Genomic DNA, 12347 nt, shown 5'->3' on the forward strand with positions numbered 1-12347 from the left:
CGCCGCGCCTCCTCGCCCCGCCGTCCGAGCCCCGCCTCGCCGGAGCCTCGCCGGGGAGGTAACGCGCCGTTCGCCGCCACCCGTTTTTTTTAAGAAAACCGATTCAGTTTTTTTGAAAAACCCCTAGTTCGTTTTTTAGATCGGTTCGCCGGTTTTTCCCGGTTCTTTTATTTAGCGGACGTTCGTCCGTAAGTTTGTTTTAATGAACGGTTTTCGCCCGTTAGTTACAGCGTTCGTTAGTCTGTTCGTCAGTTTTCTTTTATCGGATTTTTCCGCGATAATTCTCGATCGTGATTTCTGATCCGATTTTCGTTTCAGTTTATCTTTTCGCTCGTTAGTCGGAATCAGGCGATTCAAACGCCTAGATCTTCGTCTCGAGACCCTCTTTCCGCTTAACCAACTTGAACAAGATTTTGGTGCTATAAAATTTGACCTTAGTTCAGATTAGTAAACGGATCTTGTTTCTTTCGCCGTTTGAGTTTTGTTGCTTCGTTTGGTTTGATTCTTTTTGCAAACTAGAGTTCTTATGTTGAACTTTCCGGTTAGATCTTCTTATTTGAGTTTTACCCGTGCTTCTTTGTTAGTTGCTTATGTATGCTATTGTTTTTTTGCGATAGAATTCCCGGAGTGCGAAGCGTGTTATTTGGAGTCTCTAGGTTACGCGGATCGTCAGCAAGGCAACTAACACTTTGATCATATCCCTTTATCACCTAGTTTTTATGCATTAGCTCCAATCCTCAAACATTTCATGGTTAGGATGACATTAACTTGTGGGTTGGGAAGTAGTTGATGAGGTAGAACCTATTGCCCTGTTACATTCAAACCCTGGGGAGTTACTTCTACGTGTTGCTTATATTGCTATGCTATGATCGTAGACGTGGTTTGGGTGAGTGAAATCCATGACCGATGTGAGATTGTTAATTAATGGTTCAACTTAAGGTGGAAACTTAAATTTACATCTGGGTGGATTGAGGCACCTGGAGTACCCAGTGTTGCCTGTATTTTTTGGAAATCCCGGAGTACCCGTGTGATCTTCCTATGGACCGCCACCTAGGCTTAAAGGGAACTGAGATTTTTCATGCTAGAAACTACTGTGTGCAGCCACAAGCTATTATGGGCTCTAGCATAGTTGAGTAAGTTACGTGAAGCTCTTGAAGAGGTAGATCAGCAGGTAGTGGGTTTGTAGGTTTGGTATGGTCTACCCGGAGTAGAGAGTTAATGTTTCTGAAATACTGTGTCTCGGTCATCCGTTTCTCAAACATCATGTAGTGCGAGAAATCCAACGGAGGAGATCGAGTCTTGTGGGGAAAAGTGCGCAAACCTCTTCAAAGTGTATAAACTAATCATGGTTAGCCGTGTCCCCGGTTATGGACAATCTTGAGTATCTAGTACTTGGAGTATCTTAAGTAGCTCACCACTCTTAATTAATATTGTTGGGTTGTTAATCACTTTAATTGGGATTGAGTTGGAGGAACCTTCTCAATGATGTTTCAACTACCATGATAGTTAAATTAAAATCTATTATTTTGTTGTAGGGAAAAATTGGCTTTTTGCAAAAACTGTAACCATAGAGCTTTCCACCAGCCATACATGCATGTAGTGATAGCATTATTCTGTTCTTGCTCTACTGTGTTACTTTGCCAGCATATTCCATGTGCTGACCCATTTTCGGGCTGCAACGTATTATGTTGCAAACTTTTCAGACGAGGAGTAAGGATCATTAGGTCGTTGTCGTGCAGTTCAGCTATGCCGTTGGAGTTGATGGACTCGCTTTATCTTCCAAGCCTTCCGCTGTTACCGTATTAGATGGCCTTAAGCCATATTATTGTAATAAGTTCTCTTTTGAGACTTTCGATGTAATAAGTGTGTGATTGCTACTCTGTTATAAATCCTTCGAGTACTGTGTGTGACAGCATTGCCGATCCAGGGATGACACTGAAGCACAGAGACTTGACCGTTTGAGGTTGGGTCGCTACAGAAAAAGTTGATGCTCTTATGAAAAGATTGCTAGTAGAAGTGCTCCTATTGATTTTAATGATATGCCTTTGTCTACTTTGATTGAGCAAAATAGTGACGCCGTAGATGTGAATTTAATCTCTCGAAATAATTTCAACAACAATGCTTATAGAGGTAATTTTAATCCTAGGCCTTTTCCTAGTAATTCCTCTAATAATTATGGTAATTCCTATGGAAATCAATCTTATAATAATAGGAACACCTCTGATCTTGAGAATAATATTAAAGAATTTATCAACACGCAAAAAATTTCAACACTTCCATAGAAGAAAAGTTGAATAAGATTGATGATTTGTCTACAAGTGTTGATAGAATTTCTCATGATGTGGAAAATCTCAAGGTGGGAATCCTTGTGCCTAAGGTTGATGAATCAATTAAATCTCTTTATGTTTCTATGGATGAAAGTAAGAAAAGAACCACTATGCTTAGAGCTAAAAGAGAATTTTTTAGAAAAAATGTTTTCTAGTGATTACTTTCACAAAAGTGATGAAGATCTTAAAATGATTTGTTTTTCTTCTATTGATTACTTGTTTAGTAGTATTAAGATTGACAAAAAAGGGACTGGAGAAGAGTCAACTTTAGCTAGAAGGCGTCCTGATATTTCGGGGGGGGGGTGAAAATCTTGTTGAGAAAATTGATAAAAGTGGGTTTGAAGAGGTCAAAACTTTAGCTAGTGATGTGCCCACTCTTTTGGATTACAAAGACTTTAATTATGATAGTTGCTCTTTGATTGATTATATTTCTTTGTTGCAATCCATGATAAATTCAGTCCATGCTTATGAACAAAATAAAGCTTTTACTAAACATATTGTTGATGCTATGATGAAAGCTTTAGAAGAAAAGTTGGAATTTAAAGTTTCAATTCCTAGAAAATTGCATGATGAATGGGAACCTACTATCAAAGTCAAGATTAAAAATTATGAGTGTTTTGCTTTTTGTGACTTGGGTGCTAGTGTTTCTACTATTCCGAAATCTTTATGTGATGTGCTTGGTCTTACCGATATTGAATCATGTTCTCTAAATTTGCACTTGGCGGATTCTACTATTAAAAAGCCTATGGTAAGAATTAATGATGTTCTTATTCTTGCAAATAGGAATTATGTGGCCATATATTTTATTGTTCTGGATATTGATTGCAATCTTTCTTGTCCAATTATTCTTGGTAGACCGTTTTTACGCACTATCGGTGTCGTGATTAATATGAAAGAAGGCAATATCAAGTTCCAATTTCCTTTGAGGAAGGGTATGGAACACTTCCCTAGAACAAGAATTATGCCACCATATGAATCAATCATGAGGGCATCTTATGGATCTCGAACCAAAGATAACAAAACTCAGATCCTTGCTTTATGCCTAGCTAAGGGCGTAAAACTATATCACTTGTTGGGAGGCAACCCAATGAATAAAATTTATTTTTGCTTTTTGCTTCCTATTTCTTAGTGTTTCATGATTATGCTACTGTTATGATTGTGTTTTTAAGTTTTAATTAGTGTTTGTGCCAAGTAAAGCCTTTAGGATCTTCTTGGGCGATAGTTGTGATCTTGCTAAAAAACAGAAACTTTTGGGCGCACAAAAATACTTCTCATTTTTAACCAGAGAGCTATAAAATAATAATTCCTTTTGCAATAGATCAATATACAAATTTCTCAGGCTTTCCTAATTTTTCATAATTTTTGGAGTTACAGAAGTATTTGAAACGTCCAGATTGCTACAGACTGATCTGTTTTTGACAGATTCTGTTTTCTTTGCGTTGTGTGCTTGTTTTGATGGCTCTATGGTTTTCTTTGATGAGTTTTTGCCATAGAAAATTGGAATACGGTAGATATAATGCAAGAACAAAATATGAATTGGTTTGATACATCACTTATAGTAGTGATTTATTTTCTTATACTAACGAATCTCATGAAGGTTTTGTTGAGTTTTGTGAGATTGACGTTTTCAAGTTTTGGGTTATCTTACGATGGATGAAGGAATAAGGAGTAAGAAAAGCCTAAGCTTGGGGATTCCCCGTCATCCCCCGCTATTATCCAAAAGAGAGCAAGCAACTAAGGTTGGGGATGCCCCCGAGTGGCATCCCCTCTTTCTTCTAACGACCATTGGTATTTTACTCGAAGCTATATTTTTATTCGTCACATACTATGTGTTTTGCTTGGAGCATCTTGTATGATATGAGTCTTTTCTTGTTTTTTTTGTGTTTTAAGTCTTGATTCGTTGCTGGACACACCTATTTGAGAGAGCCAAAATTATGTCATGACTTGTTAGAATTGCTCCCTATGTTTCACTTAAATTTTTATGAGCTATGGACTTGCTCTAGTGCTTCAATTATATATTTTTGAGCATGGTGTGCTTTAGTATTTTTAAAGAAATTCTCTCTTGCTTCACTTAAATTAATTTGAGAGAAAGAAAAGTTATGCTCATGATCTTCACTTATATTTGTTTGAGTTTGTCAAAAGCAACATATTAAAATTAGTTCCAAAGTGATACATATCCAAGAAGGATATAATAAAAACTTTCATGAAGATCATTGGACAAAATAAACTTGATTCTTAGTAATAGTTTTGAGATACGATGATGTGATATGTGAGTTATGTTGATGAGTAAGTATGCTTTAGTAAGAATATTGGTGTTAAGGTTTGTGATTCCCTATGCAAGCACGAAAGTCAATAATTATGCAATGAAATTATATCCTACTTGTGGTGCATTATTCGGTGTTAGTTATGCTTAATGCTCGCTTATGAGATTATTCATTTCCTGGTTGGTCGCTTATCCATCTTTTGCTAGCCTTCATTTTGCACTAAGTATGATCACTACTTGTGCATCCAAAAACCTTTGAACCAAATTTGCCACATGAGTCCACTATATCTACCTATATGCGGTATTCTTTTGCCGTTCTAAGCAAATTTGTATGTGCCATCTCTAATTTTCAAAATAAACTTCTCTTTTGTGTGTTCTTTTCGCTCGCGGAGCGGTGAGGGGTGGCCAATATTTTCCATGCTAGATGTGTTATTCTCGCGATGAGTGTTTATTCACTTGTCATTGCACGAAGTAAGGCAAAGGTATTAGGGATTCCCAGTCCCGAAATGAAAAATGAATTTACTTTATGTTGTCAAATAATAAATTCTTTGGAAAGTGTTAGTATGGAAGGCACCCGTGGATACGGTTAGCCATGGAAAGTGAAAGTATGGTGGAAAAAGGAATAAACTTTATTTTTTGTTTGCGAACCACCTATGATGTATCTAGCATGGAAAGTTTTGGGAACTCTAAGTCGTTTTTGTTGGTGGGGTGGATACACCCCCCAAAATGTTTTTATCTCTAAGTTTTTGGCTTTGAGCTCTGGCACCTCTACAAATCCCTACTTCCCTCCGCGAAGGGCCCTTCTTTTACTTTATACAATTTTCATTTTGAATTTGAGTCTCCATATTCTCTTATAAAGCACCAACTAGGAGGCACTATGATCGTACTTGAGCATTGGGTGTAGTTAATATGCGAGTGTGTTTCATGAATGGATCAATGATTGAGCATGATGGGCTAGGGATAGCTTATTTTAGCATTGACATTTTGAAAGACATGGTTGCTTGTTGATATGCTTGAGTATTTAAGTTATCATGTCAAAACTAGACTATTGCTTTGAACAATATAAAATTCCAAATGTCCATGCTATAAACAAAAGAATATGATATGACAAGATAGGCAGCATTCCACATCAAAAATTCTATTTTTATCACTTACCTACCCGAGGACGAGTAGGAGTTAGCTTGGGGATGCTGATACGTCTCCACCGTATCTATAATTTTCAATTGTTCCATGTTGTCATATTATCAATCTTGGATGTTTTAGAACCATTTTATATCATTTTTTGGTACTAACCTATTGACATAGTGCCAAGTGCCAGTTACTGTTTTTTGCATGTTTTTTACATCGCAGAAAATCAATACCAAACGGAGTCCAAATGCCATGAAACTTTACAGAGATTTGTTATGGACCAGAAGACACCTAATGGGCCAAGGCTGTGCCTCGGGGGTGCTCCGAGGAGAGCACAACCCGCCAGGGCGCGGCAGGAGGCCCATGCACGCCCTAGTGGGTTGTGCCCACCTCGGGTGCCCCCGGACCATCTCTTTGCTCTATAAATACCCCCAATATTCCAGAAACCCTAGGGGAGTCGATGAAAATCAATTCCAGCTGTCGTAGAGTCCAGAACCACTAGATCCAATCTAGACACCCTCACGGATGGGGTTCACCACCTCCATTGGTGCCTCTTCGATGATGCGTGAGTAGTTCTTTGTAGACCTTCGGATCCGTAGTTAGTAGCTAGATGGCTTCCTCTCTCTTATTTGATTCTCAATACAATGGTCTCTTGGAGATCCATATGATGTAACTCTTTTTGCGGTGTATTTGTTGGGATCGGATGAACTTTGAGTTTATGATCAGATCTATCTTTTTATATCCATGAAAGTATTTGAGTTTCTTTGATCTCTTTTATGCATGATTGCTTATAGCTTCGTGTTTCTTCTCCGATATTTGGGTTTTGTTTGGCCAACTTGATCTATTTATCTTTCAATGGGAAGAGGTGCTTTGTAGTGGGTTCGACCTTACGGTGCTTGATCGCAGTGATAGAAGGGGAACCGACACGTATGTGTCATTGCTACTAAGGATAAAATGATGAGGTCTATCTCTACATATATAGATCTTGTCTACATCATGTCATCGTTCTTATTGCATTTCTACGTTTCTCCACAAACTTAATACACTAGATGCATGCTGGATAGCGGTCGATGTGTGGAGTAATAGTAGTAGATGCAGGCAGGAGTCGGTCTACTAATCTTGGACGTGATGCCTATGTAAAGATCATTGCCTGGATATCGTCATGAGTATTTGAAGTTCTATCAATTGCCCAACAGTAATTTGTTTACCCACTGTTTGTTGTTTTTCTCGAGAGAAGCTACTAGTGAGACCTATGGCCCCCGAGTCTCTTTCTCATATTATTTGCCTTTGCTATCTATTTTCCTTTGCTTTTATTTTCAGATCTATTAAATCCAAAAATCCAAAAATACCTTGCTGCAATTTATTTTATTTTGCGTTCAATCTATCTATATTTACAACTCACTCACGTTCGTTTGCCCATCTTGGGGCGCCGCTACCTGAAAGGGATTGATAACCCCTTTACACGTCAGGTTGCGAGTAGTTGTTATTTGTGTGCAGGTGCTTTTTACGTTGTGTTGCTTGGTTCTCCCACTGGTTCAATATCCTTGGTTTCATATATGAGGGAAATACCTCCCGCCATTGTGCTGCATCATCCCTTCCTCTTTGGGGAAATACCGACGTAGCTTCAAGTGACATCAATAGTGACTGAAGAGCTCTATCAATAACACTCTCAACTGGAAGATCAATTCCTAGCCGAGTCAAGTGGTTATAATACCCAGACATTTTGAGTACGTGTTCACTAACACAACTATTCTCCTCCATATCTTGCAGCTATAGAACTAGTTGGAGACTTCATATCTCTCAACCCGGGCATTAGCTTGAAATATCAATTTCAGCTCTTGGAACATCTCATATGCTCCATGATGTTCAAAACGTCTTTGAAGTCCTGGTTCTAGGCCATAAAGCATGGCACATTGAACTATCAAGTAGTCATCTGATCGAGTCTGCTAGACGTTCATAACATCTGCAGTAGCTCCTGCAGCAGGTCTGTCACCCAGTGGTGCATTGATAACCCACAAGTATAGGGGGTCGCAACAATTTTTGAGGGTAGTGTATTCAACCAAAATTTATTGACTCGACACAAGGGGAGCCAAAGAATATTTGCAAGTATTAGCAGCTGAGTTGTCAATTCAACCGCACCTGGAGATTAATTATCTGTAGCAAAGTGATCAGTAGCACAATAATATGATAGTTTTGATAGCCGTAGTAGTAGCAACAGTAACGGTGACGGTGATAGCAATGATTTTGTAGCAGTTGTAATAGTAACAACAGCAGTAGTAACTTAGCAAGAAAAATATGAGAGAAATTCATAGGCATTGGATTGATGGATTCGTTGGATGATATTCATCATATAACAGTTATAACCTAGGGCGATACAAGACTAGCTCCAGTTCATAAATATAATGTAGGCAGTTATTCCGTAAATAGTCATACATGCTTATGGAAAGAACTTGCATGACACCTTTTGTCCTACCCTCCCATGGCAGCGGGGTCCTATTGGAAAGTAAGGGATATTAATGCCTCCTTTTAATAGAGAACTAAAACAAAACATTAACACATAGTGAATACATGAACTCCTCAAACTACGATCATCACCGGGAATTGTCCCGACTTTTGACACTCCGGGTTTGCCAGATCATAACATGTAGTAGGTGATTATAAATTGCAAGATTAGATCTAGAACATAGATATAATGGTGATAACATAAATGGTTCATATCTGAAATCATGGCACCCGAGCCCAAAGTGACAAGCATTAAGCATGGCAAAGTCATAGCAACATCAATCTCAAAACATAATGGATACTAGGGATCAAGCCCTAACAAAACTAACTCGATTACATGATGAATCTCATCCAACTCCTCACCGACTAGCGAGCCTATGAAGGAATTACTCACTCCCGGCGGGGAGCATCATGGAATTGGCGATGGACAAGGGTTGGTGATGACGAAGATCGAAGATCCCCCTCTCCGGAGCCCCAAACGGACTCCAGATCTGGCCTCCCGATGAAGACAGGAGGTGGCGGCGGCTCTGTCTTGTGAAACACAATAATTCTTTCTCCCTGATTTTTTCTCCAAATATGTGAATTTATAGTATCAGGGTTGAAGTCTGTAGGGCTACCAGGTGGGGATAACCCACCTGGGCGCGCATGGAGGGGGAGCGCCCTGGTGGGTTGTGCCCACCCAGGTGCCCCCTCCGGTGGTTCTTGGCTCCGGAAATTCTTATTTATTGAACAAAAAATCCTCGCAAAGTTTCATCCAATCCGAGAACTTTATTTCTGCACAAAAACAACACCATGTTAGTTTTGCTGAAAACAACATTAGTCCGGGTTAGTTTCATTCAAATCATGCAAATTAGAGTCCAAAACAAGAGGAAAGGCATTAGGAAAAGTAGATACGATGGAGACGTATCGAATCCCCCAAGCTTAACGCTTTGCTTGTCCTCAACCAATTCAGTTGATAACTGAAAGCGAAAAAGAAAAACTTTTACAAACTCTTTTGCTCTTGTTTACATAAATAAGCTTAAGTAGCACCCAGGGTTTCAGCCAAGATTATAACTAACCACGTCAACAATAACTCTTAGAAATTATATTAACTCATATCAATATCATAATCAATTAGCGAGCAATAATAAGATATCTCAAATAACAAAACTTTGTCAAAACAACCATGATATAATAAGACAATAGTGGTACCTCGCTAGCCCTTTCTGAGACCGCAAAACATAAATGTGGAGCACCTCCAAAGTTCAAGCAACGACTAAACATTGTAATTCATGGTAGAAAAGATCCAGTCATGATGCACCCAACATTAGCTACACACAATGCATGAGGATGACAATAGTACTCTCAGGTTCTGGCGCTTATTTGAGAAAGTGATGACACAACATAAAATTAAATAGATAGTCCCTTCGCAGAGGGAAGTAGTGATTTGCAGAGGTGCCAGTGCTCAAGTTTTTAAAACAGAGTAAATGGAATTTTGAGAAATGCACCCTTCTTGTTTACTTCGCGACCATTAGTTATTGGTATCTTCCATGCTAAACACATTAGTGGCGGTTCCCAAGCGATAAAAGTAAAGGTTTACCCCCCCCCCCTCCAACAACAATCACACTCCACGGCTTGTCCGAAACAATGGGCACTGTCCATACCAACAACAATCCTGGGGGAGTTTTGCTTAATTATTTGCTATTTGAATTCAGGACTGGGAATCCCTATTACTGCCCCTCTAGTGCAAGGACGAGTGAATAAACACTAATCATGAGAATAACCCGCTTAGCATGGAAGATATTGATTACCTCCCGTCGCTCTATGAACAATCCAGGCACACAAAAAAGGATATTTATTTGAAGTTTTTAGAGGTGGCACATGCAAATTTACTTAGGACGACAGGGTAATACATCATATAGGTTGATATGGTGGACTCATCTGGGGTAACTTGGGTTTCAGAGTTTTGATCCACAAGCAGAATTCCCACTTAGTATAGGTGAATGCTAGCAAATAGGTTGGGAAGTGGTCAGCTAGAGAGCGAAAATGGCCATGAACATGCATTATGCGTAAGTAACATTGGATACTAGCATGAGTAGGATATGAACACCATGAACATAAATATCATAGAGGCTATGTTGGTTCTGATTCAACTACATGCATGAACATGTGCCAAGTCAAGTGACGACCCACAAGTATAGGGGGTCAATTGTAGCTCTTTTCGATAAGTAAGAGTGTCGAACCCAACGAGGAGCGGAAGGAAATGACAAGTAGTTTTCAGTAAGTTATTGTCCGCAAGTGCTGAAATTCTAAGTAGTGAGTAGTTTGGTAGCAAGATAATCTGTAACGAGCAAGTAACGATAATTGTAACAAGTATGCAGCAAGGTAGCGCAATACTTTTGAGGCAAAGGACAGGCCAAAACGGTCTCTTATGATAAGCAATGCGTTCTTGAGGGTACACGGGAATTTCATCTAGTCACTTTCATCATGTTGGTTTTATTTGTGTTCGCTACTTTGATAATTTGATATGTGGGTGGACCGGTGCTTAGGTGCTATTCTTACTTGAACAGACCTCCTACTTATGATTAACCCTCCCGCAAGCATCCACAACTACGAGAAAAGTATCAACGATAAATCGTAACCATAGCATTAAATTCTAGGATCCAAAAGGTCCCTTACGGAATAGTGCATAAACTAGGGTTTAAGTTTCTGTCACTCTCGCAACCCACCATCTATTTATTACTCCACAATGCATTCCATTAGGCCCAAATATGGTGAAGTGTCATGTAGTCGATGTTCACATGACACAATCAAGGGAATCACAACATACATACTATCAAAATATCGAACACACATATCAAATTCACATGATTACTTGCAACATGATTTATCCCGTGACCACAAGAACAAAAGTAACTACTCACAATCAACAAGCATGCTCATGATCAGAGAGGTATTAATATGCATAATGGATCTGAAGATATAATCTTCCACCAAATAAACCATATAGTAATCAACTACAAGTTGTAATCAACACTACTAGCCACCCCCTAGCAACAATCTATAGTTCCGGTAACAAGATTGAATACAAGATATGAACTAGGGTTTGAGATGAGATGGTGCTGGTGAAGATGTTGATGGAGATTGCCCTCCCCAAGATGGGAGAGTTGTTGGTGATGATGATGACGACGACGATGATTTCCCCCTTCAGGAGGGAAGTTCCCCCGGCAGAATCGCTCCACCGAAGGGCAAAATTGTTCCTGCCCAAGTTCCGCCTCGAGAAGGCGGAGCTCTGTCCCGAAAGTATTATCCTCATTTTTTCTAGGTCAAAATCACTTATATACTAGAAGATTAGCACCGGAGGTGGGCCGAGGAGGCCACAACCCACCAGGGCGCGCCAGGGGGGCCTGGCGCGCCCAGGTGGGTTGTACCCACCTGGTGGCCCCCCTGTGGTACTTACTGGCTCCAATATTTCTTATATATTCCATAAAAAATCTCTGTGAAGTTTCATCTCATTTGGAGTTGTGCAGAATAGGTGGCCTGACGTGGGTTTTTCATGTCCAGATTTCCTACTGCCAGAATTCTCCCTCTTTGTGTGTACCTTGCAAATTATGAGAGAAAAGGGATTAGAATTACTCCAAAAAGAATTATCATGGATAAAAACATTGTAAATAATAGCAAGAAAACATGATGCAAAATGGACGTATTAGCTCCCCCAAGCTTAGACCTCGCTTGTCCTCAAGCGAAAACCGAAATCGAAAAACATCTCCACATGCTTTGAGAGAGAGGTGGCGATAAAAACAAAATACAGAGATAGAAGCATCATGTTGATTATTAGAACAGCAAAAAAATTTAACATAAGAGTTTTTTCATAGAACTTGCATCATATACTTCTTATGAATAAGTAACAGTTCATCACACAATCGAAGTATAAAGCTAAAACTCTATTACAAACCAACAAACTATGTTCTCAGTCAACTTTGCAACTACAATTCATCATCTTTTCAGGAAGGGTCTCATGTCGGAGCCTTTTAAGCAAGTCCACATAATCAACCATCATATAATCTTCTATGATTGCTAACATTCATCGAGTACACATGAGCAAAACGTTTCAACCAGACACATAGAAAGATAGGGGCTTATAGTTT

This window comes from Triticum dicoccoides, chromosome 1A, assembly GCF_002162155.2.
Source record: "Triticum dicoccoides isolate Atlit2015 ecotype Zavitan chromosome 1A, WEW_v2.0, whole genome shotgun sequence".
Lineage (NCBI taxonomy): Eukaryota > Viridiplantae > Streptophyta > Magnoliopsida > Poales > Poaceae > Triticum > Triticum dicoccoides.